Source organism: Giraffa tippelskirchi, chromosome 6, assembly GCF_054371585.1.
Source record: "Giraffa tippelskirchi isolate mGirTip1 chromosome 6, T2T-mGirTip1v1.2.pri, whole genome shotgun sequence".
Classification (NCBI taxonomy): Eukaryota; Metazoa; Chordata; class Mammalia; order Artiodactyla; family Giraffidae; genus Giraffa; species Giraffa tippelskirchi.
The window spans coordinates 75564008-75574923 of NC_137280.1; the positions used below are offsets into that span (position 1 = coordinate 75564008).

The 10916-nt window shown below is 47.0% G+C and overlaps 1 pseudogene across 1 annotated transcript; it reads left to right on the forward strand.

Annotated features, from left to right (window-relative positions):
* The first annotated feature begins 77 nt into the window (after positions 1 to 77).
* Positions 78 to 656, forward strand: LOC145510790 (ATP synthase peripheral stalk subunit F6, mitochondrial pseudogene; annotated as a pseudogene). Its single transcript, XR_014057278.1, has one exon. The product of XR_014057278.1 is annotated as an ATP synthase peripheral stalk subunit F6, mitochondrial pseudogene (transcript).
* The last annotated feature ends 10260 nt before the right edge of the window (positions 657 to 10916 follow it).

Here is a 10916-nt window from a genome sequence, read left to right on the forward strand (position 1 = left end):
CCTAAAGCAGAAGAAATAGAAGCAGCTGTTTGGCTTCTGTCTCACCGAGAGCTGTCTGATCGCAGAGTGTCTCTGAGATGCTTCTTGTCTGTGACTGGATCACCACGATTCTTCAGATGCTCTTCAGGTTGTCCTCTGTCATTCAGTCTGCACTCGCAGTCTCTCTGAGGAGGAACATCAGTGTCAGAGCAGTGGCATTTAATAAGGAACCTGATTCTGTACAGAAACTCTTCATAGGCAGATAAGAGAATATAGAACTGTGTGACAGACAGCTGGAGGACCCATTGATGCTGATGCAGAGTGTCAGGAAGAACTGGACAGAGAGCTTTTTAAGCTTAAGCAGATGTATGGGAAAGCAGACATGAATATGTTCCATAACTTCACATTTGAAGACCCCAAGTTCAAAGTTGTCGAGAAAACACAGTCCTAAAGAAATAAAGTAAAATTTACCTGGTAATGTGGCTTAGATTAGTTGCGTAACTGACCAGAAATAACAGAACATACATTTCACAGCAGTCAAATGTTATTTTAATTCTGATTTCAAATTATTTAGTGATGTTGGGTATCAAAAAAAAAAAAAAGCACAACTAAACAAACGGGACCTAATCAAATTTACAAGCTTTTGCACAGCAAAAGAAACCATAAACAAAAGAAAATGGCAACCTACAGAATGGGAGAAAATATTTGCAAGTGCTCTAACAGGGGCTTAATTTCCAAAATATACAAACAGCTTAGCCATAAAAAAAGAATGAAATATTGTCATATGCAGCAACACAGATGGACTTAAGAGATTACTATACTAAGTAAGTCAGAAAGAGAAAGATCAAATACCATGGAACTATATTCAATATCTTGTAATAAACTATAGCAAAAAAGAATATATATATTAATAACTAAATCACTTTGTTATATACCAGAAACTAACACAGCACTGTAAATTAACTGTATACCTCAAATTTTTTTAAAAAAGAAGATACAGTGACAAAGCAATAAGAAACTATCAGGTATGAAAAGTCAAGGCTTTTAAAACAGAACTTTCAGAAATGAAAACTACAATCACTGAAGCAGAACTCAGTGGGTAGGTTAGGTAGTAGATTAGACACAGCTGAAGAAAGCATTAGCACAGTGGAAGAAACATGTAAAGAGGCACAGGATACCACAGGGACAAAGAGATAGGAAACGTGGAGGAGATGTTTAAGATTTAAAGATTTGTAACAGACAAATTTGGCCTTGGAATACAGAATGAAGCAGGGCAAAGGCTAATAAGAGTTTTGCCAAGAGAACGCACTGGTCATAGCAAGCACCCTCTTCCAACAACACAAGAGAACACTACACATGGACAACACCAGATGGTCAATACCTAAATTAGATTGATCATATTCTTTGCAGCCAAAGATGGAGAAACTCTATACAGTCAACAAAAACAAGAGCGGGAGCTGACTATGGCTCAAATCATGAACTCCTTATTGCCAAATCCAGACTTAAATTGAAGAAAGTAGGGGAAACCACTAGACCATTCAGGTATGACCTAAATCAAACCCCTTACAATTATACAATGGAAGTGACAGATAGATTCAACGGATTAGATCTGATAGACAGAGTGCCTGAAGAGCTATGGATGGAAGTTTGTGACATTGTACAGGAGGCAGGGATCAAGACCATCCACAAGAAAAAGAAATGCAAAAAGGCAAAATGGTTGTCTGAGGAGGCCTTACAAGTGGCTGTGAAAAGAAGAGAAGCGAAAGGCAAAGGAGAAAAGGAAAGATATACCCATTTGAATGCAGAGTTCCAAACAACAGCAAGGAGAGATGAGAAAGACTTCCTCAGTGATCAGTGCAAAGAAATAGAAGAAAACAATAAAATGGGAAAGACTAGAGATCGCTTCAAGAAAATTAAAGACACCAAGGGAATATTTCATGCAAAGATGGGCTCAATAAAGGACAGAAATGGTATGGACTTAACAGAAGCAAAAGATATTAAGAAGAGGTGGCAAGAATACACAGAAGAACTATACAAAACAGATCTTCATGACCCAGATAATCACAATGGTATGATCACTCACCTAGAGCCAGATATCCTGGAATGCGAAGTCAAGTGGGTCCTAGGAAGCATAACTACGAACAAAGCTAGTGGAGGTGATGGAATTCCAGTTGAGCTAGTTCAAATCAAAACATGATGCTGTGAAAGTGCTGCATTCAATATGCCAGCAAATTTGGAAAACTCAGCAGTGGCCACATGACTCAAAAGGTCAGTTTTCATTCCAATCCCAAAGAAAGGCAATGCCAAAGAATGCTCAAACTACCACACAATTGCACTCATCTCACACGCTAGCAAAGTAATGCTCAAAATTCTCCAAACCAGGCTTCAACACTATGTGAACTTCCAGATGTTCACGATGGATTTAGAAAAGGCAGAGGAACCAGAGATCAAATTGCCAACATCTGTTGGATCATCAAAAAAGCAAGAGAGTTCCAGAAAAACATCTCCTTCTGCTTTATTGACTATGCCAAAGCCTTTGTGTGGGTCACAACAAACTGTGGAAAATTCTTCAAGAGATGGGAATACTAGACCACCTGACCTGCCTCTTGAGAACCTGTATGCAGGTCAGGAAGCAACAGTTAGAACTGGACATGGAACAACAGACTGGTTCCAAATTGAGAAAGGAGTCCGGCAAGGCTGTATATTGTCACCCTGCTTATTTAACTTATATGCAGAGTTCATCATGAGAAACGCTGGGCTGGATGAAGCACAGGCTGGAATCAAGATTGCCAGGAGAAATATCAATAACCTCAGATATGCAGATGACACCACACTTATGGCAGAGAGTGAAGAAGAATTAAAGAACCTCTTGATGAAAGTGAAAGAGGAGAGTGAGAAAGTTGGCTTAAAATTCAACGTTCAGAAAACTAAGATCATGGTGTCTGGTCCCATCACTTCATGGCAAACAGATGGAGAAACAGTGTCAGACTTTATTTTTTTGGGCTCCAAAATCACTGCAGATGGTGACTGCAGCCATGAAATTAAAAGATGCTTACTCCTTGGAAGGAAGGTTATGACCAACCCAGACAGCATATTAAAAAGCAGAGACATTACTTTGCCAACAAACGTCCATCTAGTCAAAGCTATTGTTTTTCCAGTAGTCATGTATGGATGTGAGAGTTGGACTATAAAGAAAGCTGAGCACTGAGGAATTGATGCTTTTGAACTGTGGTGTTGCAGAAGACTCTTGAGAGTCCCTTGGACTGCAAGGAGATCCAACCAGTCCATCCTAAAGGAAATCTGTCCTGAATATTCATTGGAAGGACTGATGTTGAAGCTGAAACTCTAATACTTTGGCCACCTGATGCAAAGAGCTGACTCATTGGAAAAGACCCTGATGCTGGGAAGGATTGGGGGCAGGAGGAGAAGGGGATGACAGAGGATGAGATGGCTGGATGGCATCACCGACTCAATGGACATGAGTTTGGGTAAACTCTGGGAGTTGGTGAAGGACAAGGAGGCCTGGTGTGCTTCAGTCCATGGGGTCACAAAGAGTCGGACACAACTGAGCGACTGAACTAAGAAGAGAATAAGGTCTGATGCAGATATGACAAGAATTCCAGAGGGAGGACTCCTTGGTGGCTCAGTGGTAAAGAATCTGCCTGCCAGTGTAGGAGACCCAGGTTCAATCCCTGATCTGGGAGGATCCCACAAGCTACAGAGCAGCTAAGCCCATGCACCACAACTATTGACCCTGTGTTCTAGAGGCCAGGAGTGGCAAATACTGAGCCCACAGGCTGCAACTACTAAAGCCCAAGCACCCTAAAGTCCATGTTCTGCAATAAGAGAAGCCACTGCAATGAGAATCCCATGCACCATAACTAAAAAGCAGCCCCCACTTGCTGCAACTAGAGAAAAGCCCATGTGTACATGTAGCAATGAAGACACAGCACAACCAAAAATAAATTAAAAAATTAAAAGACAAAAGAATCCCAGGGGGAGAGAGTGAAGAAAAGGAGTATGGCAGAACCCTGCACTGACCACTGTGATCATGCAAACTGTCCCCCACAGGCCATCCAGCCCTGCTCTCCAGCAGGCCAAGGCACTGATGTGCTGCGGGCTGGAGAGTGAAGTGAAGGTCAGGTAGGCAGAGAAACAACAGTCAGCCCCATCTGGGGAAGGTGAGTATCTGCATCCCCAGTTTTAACCTCAGCCAGCCTCCCTGAAATCAACAAAACTATTAAAGGAGTTCAATTCAGTTCAGTTCAGTCGCTCAGTTGTGTCCAACTCTTTGCGACCCCATGAATTGCAGCACACCAGGCTTCCTTGTCCTTCACCAACTCCTGGAGCTTGTTCAAACTCATGTCCATTGAGTCGGTGATGCCATCCAACCATCTCATCCTCTGTGATCCCCTTCTCCTCCTGCCTTCAATCTTTCCCAGCATCAGGGTCTTTTCCAATGAGTCAGCTCTTCGCATCAGGTGGCCAAAGTATTGGAGTTTCAGCTTCAACATCAGTCCTACCAATGAATATTCAGGACAGATTTCCTTTAGGATGGACTGGTTGGATCTCCTTGCAGTCCAAGGGACTCTCAAGAGTCTTCTCCAACACCACAGCGTCAATTCCTCAGTGCTCAGCTTTCTTTATAGTCCAACTCTCACATCCATACATGACTACTGGAAAAACCATAGCTTTGACTAGACGGATATTTGTTGGCAAAGTAATGTCTCTGCTTTTTAATATGCTGTCTGGGTTGGTCATAGCTTTTCTTCCAAGGAGCAAGCGTCTTTTAATTTCATGGCTGCAGTCACCATCTGCAGTGATTGTGGAGCCCAAAAAAATAAAGTCTGACACTGTTTCTCCATCTGTTTGCCATGAAGTGATGGGACCAGACGCCATGATCTTAGTTTTCTGAACGTTGAATTTTAAGCCAACTTTCTCACTCTCCTCTTTCACTTTCATCAAGAGGCTCTTTAAATTCTTCTTCACTTTCTGCCATAAGTGTGGTGTCATCTGCATATCTGAGGTTATTGATATTTCTCCTGGCAATCTTGATTCCAGCCTGTGCTTCATCCAGCCCAGTGTTTCTCATGATGAACTCTGCATATAAGTTAAATAAGCAGGGTGACAATATACAGCCTTGCCGGACTCCTTTTCCTATTTGGAACCAGTCTGTTGTTCCATGTCCAGTTCTACCTGTTGCTTCCTGACCTGCATACAGGTTTCTCAAGAGGCAGGTCAGGTGGTCTAGTATTCCCATCTCTTGAAGAATTTTCCACAGTTTGTTGTGACCCACACAGTCAAAGGCTTTGGCATAGTCAATAAAGCAGAAGGAGATGTTTTTCTGGAACTCTCTTGCTTTTTTGATGATCCAACGGATGTTGGCAATTTGATCTCTGGTTCCTCTGCCTTTTCCAAATCTAGCTTGAACATCCAGCTTGAAGCAGAACAAGTTCATTGTTCATGTAGTGTTGAAGCCTGGCTTGGAGAATTTTCAGCTCTATTTTGCTAGTGTGTGAGATGAGTGCATTTGTGTGGTAGTTTGAGCCCCAGCAAGACTCTGGCAGGCACTGGAGCAGCGGCTGCGTGGCTGGGGCAACTGTGAGGAGATACCCCATGTCCAAGGGCAAAGGAGAAGCCCCAGCAAGAAGGTAGGAGGGGCAAAATCATGTTTAGAATCAAATTCCTTACCCACCAGAGACACTCAGAGGGCTCAAACAAACCTTGTATGCACCAAGACCCAGAGACCTCACAGAGACTGAGCCAGAACTGTGTTTGAGTGTCTCCTGAGGAGATCCAGATCAGCAGTGGGCTGCCGCAGGGGCTCTGGGTGCAGCAGACCTGGGTATGGCATGAGCCCTCTTGGAGGCGGTTGCCATTAACCCCACCCTAGAGCCGCCAGAAACACAAGCTGGAATCAAGATTGCCAGGAGAAATATCAATAACCTCAGATATGCAGATGACACCACCCTTATGGCAGAAAGTGATGAAGAACTAAAGAGCCTCTTGATGAAAGTGAAAGAGGAGAGTGAGAAAGTTGGCTTAAAGCTCAACGTTCAGAAAACTAAGATCATGGCATCTGGTCCCATCACTTCATGGATTTCCCATGATGGGGAAACAGTGGAAACAGTGTCAGACTTTATTTTTTTGGGCTCCAGAATCACAGCTGATGGTGATTGCAGCCATGAAATTAAAAGACACTTACTCCTTGGAAGGAAGGTTATGGCCAACCTAGATAGCATATTTAAAAGCAGAGATATTACTTTGCCAACAAAAGTCCGTCTAGTCAAGGCTGTGGTTTTTCCAGTGGTCATGTATGGATGTGAGAGTTGGACGGTGAAGAAAGCTGAGCGCTGCAGAATTGATGCTTTTGAACTGTGGTGTTGGAGAAGACTCTTGAGAGTCCGTTGGACTGCAAGGAGATCCAATCAATCCGTCCTAAAGGAGATCAATCCTGGGTGTTCATTGGAAGGACTGATGTTGAAGCTGAAACTCCAATACTTTGGCCACCTCATGCGAAGAGTTGACTCACTGGAAAAGACCCTAATGCTGGATAGGAACGGGGGCAGGAGGAGAAGGGGACAACAGAGAATGAGATGGTTGGATGGCATCACTGACTCGATGGACATGGGTTTGGGTAGACTCCGGGAGTTGGTGATGGACAGAGAGGCCGGGCGTGCTGCCATTCATGGGGTCGCAAAGAGTTGGACACAACTGAGCAACTGAACTGAACTGAACTGAACAGAGCCGCCAGAACCTACACAGGACTGGGGAAACAGCCTCTTGGAGGGCAGAAACAGAACCTTGTGCGCACCAGGACCCAGGAGAAAGGAGCAGGGACCCCACAAGAGATTGACCCAGACTTGCCCATGAGTGTCCAGGAATCTCTGGCGAAGGCGTGGGTCAGCGGTGGCCTGCTGCAGGGCTGAGGGCACTGACTATAGCAGTGTGTGCCTGGGACCTTTTGAAGGAGGTCGCCATTATCTTCCTTACCTCCACCATAGTTTGGCCCCAGGTAAATAACAGGGAGGAAACACAGCCCCAACCCATCAACAGAAAATTGGATTAAAGATTTACTGAGAACAGCCCCTCCCATCAGAACAAGACCTAGTTCCCCCTCAGTCAGTCTCTCACATCAGGAAGCTTCCATTAAAGGAGAGAATGTTGAAATTGTTATCTATATCCTGGAAGTTCCAGACATTCTCAAGACCCAGAATCATCACCTTCAATGTTTAAGCCCAAGTAGACAACAGCCAGGGGCTTCCTAGGTGGCACAGTGGTGAAGAATCCACCTGCCATCAGGAGATGTGGGTTCAATCGCTAGGTGGGGAAGATCCCTGGAGAAGGAAATGGCAACCCACTCCAGTATTCTTGCCTGCAGAATTCCATGGACAGAGGAGCCAGGCGAGCTACAGTCTGCCATGGTGTCACAAAGAGTCGGACATGAGTGAGTGGCTGAGCACGCTGAGCACGAAGACAACGGCCAGCAAGTCGTGCCAGCCTACAGCTGACACTGGAGGGCCTGAGCGCTTGGATGGGCTTCCACGACTTCTGGTGGCCCCGTGCAACAATCACAGTGACGTGGCTCTGCACTTTAAAGAAGTTCACAGGCTCAGGGAGCGTGACGTGAAGCAAGTGAACAGAGAGAGACCCACACCTGAACCAACACATGGAAAGCACAGACCAGCAAGATGAAGACCTCAAGGAGCCAGAGAAAGACTCCATTGCCAGCACTCAGTCACACCTCAGCCCACTGCTCAAGACAACAGGAAGAGGCAGAAGATGGTGGGCCATGTCTTCAGTGCACTGAGAGGATACCTGTCCACCTAGAACTGGCTGCCCAGCAAAACTGCTTTTTTTTAGATAAGGTGAAAACATGTATAACATAAGTAAAAACTCTGAGTTCATTATTAAGCAGTTTTCACGAGAAGGACTTCTAACTAAAGTTCCTACTAGAGAAAGAAGGACAATGATTTCCAAACGATGGCCTTCAATACCAGATGAATGGCTGGTGTGACTGAAGACCCACACTGTGTGAGGACGCACACTGGGCCCTGCGCAAGAGCACAGGGGCCAAGGGGACCCTCAGGCCCTAAGAGCCTCCTCTGTTGGGAAGAGCTGTAACACACTTTAGACTTTAAATATGTAATTACTAAATATAAACAGTGCATACATTTCCAGTCCAAGAAAAAATGCAACTTAAAATGAACAAAAACATACTATATCAACTAAAAAATAAATAGAAGAAAGATCTGAAAATAAAACTGATTAATCAGAGCAAGATGGCAGAAACAACCCAAAAAGGTTCATAATCACAATAAACCTGACAAGATCAACATCCAGTTGAAACAGGAAGGTTAGTGGGAGGAACCTGTAACGCAGAACAACAGCACCTGTGAAGACAAGGTAGGCAGAGGCAGGGGTCCACCGAGGGGCTTCTGGAGGCAAGATGCCCACCCATTTGCTCTGTGAAATGCTGGAAGGGCCCTGGGGCTGGAAACAGCAGGTCTGCAGGGTTCTCACTGGAGAACAGGAGCCATCTCGGACAAAAGACAAAGTCCTGCCGTCAGCACCAACCTAATGGGCAACCGCACTCAGCTGCTCCAGAGGCGGCAAGGCCCCCTGGGCTGAGAACACCCGCCTCGTCTCCATGGTGGATGACCAGAGCCAGTGGCCGAGAAGGTTCTCGATGTGCATACAAAGTCAGAGCAAAGAGAAGGCATCTTCTGCAAACTCAAAGGAAAAAAAGAGTGCGAGAAGTGTAGAAAAGGTGAGCGAAGCGGTAGTCAGTACTCCTAAGAAGATAAGGAGGGAACTGTGTCCACTGAAAGAGAACAGCATGGGGCTGCCCTGGAGGCCCAGTGGTGAGGACTCCACTGCAGGGGGCACGGGTTTGATTCCTGGTCAGGAAACTAAGATCCTGCATCTCATCCAGTGCAGCGACCCCAAAAGAGAACAGAATAGTATTTTTAAAGGAACAGTTTAAAAGAAAACAAATCTTAGAAACTACATGTGATAAGCAAAATTAAAAACAAAGAAGATTTTGAGGTTGAGAGAGAAAGTTGAGAAAATCTTTTTAAAAGAATAAAAGACAAGGAGCTGGATAACAGAAAGACTAAAACTAACAGGAGTCCTGGAGGCGGGGCTTCCCAGGTGGCCAGTGGTAAAGAATCTGCCTGCCACACAGGAGATGTGGGCTCGATCCCTGGGTCAGGAAGATCCCCTGGAGAAGGAAATGGCAGCCCACTCCAGTGTTCTTGCCTGGAAAATTCCATGGACAGAGGAGCCTGGCGAGCTACAGTCTGCCATGGCATTGTAAAGGGTCAGACACGACTGAGTGAGCATGCAGGAACAGGGACGGGTGGAGAAACCAAAACAGTGGGAATGAAGTTATCAGGGAAATGATCTTAACTTTTCCCTCAAAACCAAGAGACACGAATCACCAGGGCTGTAGTACCTTCCAGTGCCTGCCACAAGCAGTAAAGGAAGACACACCGAGGCTCGGCGTGGAGAGAAGACAGCGTTGGTGACCAGACCTTATCATGAGCGGCCAGCCAGCCGACCCCACAGAGCCTCCCCCAGTGCTCAGAGGTCAGGGACAACCAAGCAGCACTCTGACAGTCACAACTGGAGGTGCTTTCCCACCTGCAAGTTCACATGCTCAGTCGTGAGTCCAGTGTGCGATCACGGTATCTCCAGATGGGCAGACTCACTCCCTATTTTTCACTGCTGTTGATGAAATTTTTTTCAGGAGGCTACAAAAATAAGATGCCAGACACGGGGGCAGGGAGGAGGGGTCTGGTCAGGGGGAGGTCCAGGAGATGGCACTTATTATTATGGCTTTCCTGGTGGCTTAGTTGGTAAGGAATCTGCCTGCAATGCAGGAGACCCCGGTTTGATTCCTGGGTCGAGAAGATCTGCCAGAGAAGGGATAGGCTACCCACTCCAGGATTCTTGGGCTTCCCTGGTGGCTCAGCTGGTAAAGAATCCGCCTGCAAAGTGGGAGACCTGGGTTCAATCTCTGGGTTGGGAAGATCCCCTGGAGAAGGGAAAGTCTGTCTACTCCAGTATTCTGGCCTAGAGAATTCCACGGACTGTATAGTCCATGGGGTTGCAAAGAGTCGGAAACGACTGAGTGACTTTCACTTTTCAGGAGATGGGAAGTGGGTGGGGGTAGCCCAGGAAATGGAAACCACTGCAGACAGAGACCAGGGCAGCAAAAGCACCAGGTACGAGGAGGAGCTCCAGCCATGGAACTGAGTCCTCCCTCCAGCCTGCAGCCAGGATCTCTGCTTTCCTTCCATACAGGACGCCCCAGACGGCATCAGGAGCCCCAGCCACAGGCTCCTCTGAGCTTCAGAGGGCCTGGGTGCAGATGAGGGGCCTCTTGAGACAGAGAGCTATGAACTACAAAGAAAAGCACCTGCCCCACCTGGAACTGAAAGACGTCCCAGCGGCTGCCCGCCTGCAGCTCCCGGAGCCTCAGGCAGACAATGGACCGGCCTTGGCAGGACACCTCTCCCGCCCCACAGGTCACGCGCCCATCTGTGCTCAGCCAGGCCTGCGAGGTCCCAGCCCCTGGGCACCGCGGACCTGGATCTTCCCCGACCCTGAGGGCACAGACTCTGTGCCTCCAGCTGGCCGGGACCTCGGCTGCTTGCTCAGGGGCGCATGGACCCACCCGCCCACCAGGGAGAGACAGGCTGGGACCGCACTCGGCCGCCCTCCCGTCCATTCAAGTGAAGAGGTGTGGGGTGGAGGGTGTCCCTACCCAGTACTGGGACAGAGTGTGGGAGTGGGAGGGACAGGCCACACACGGGACAGCCAGGCCCCTCCCCAGGTCAGGGCACAGCCGGGCCAGGGGCGCCCGGCAGGAGGGGGGACGCTTCAGAGCAAAGGGCCGGGCATCCACCACCGTATGTGTGACAACGCAGAAA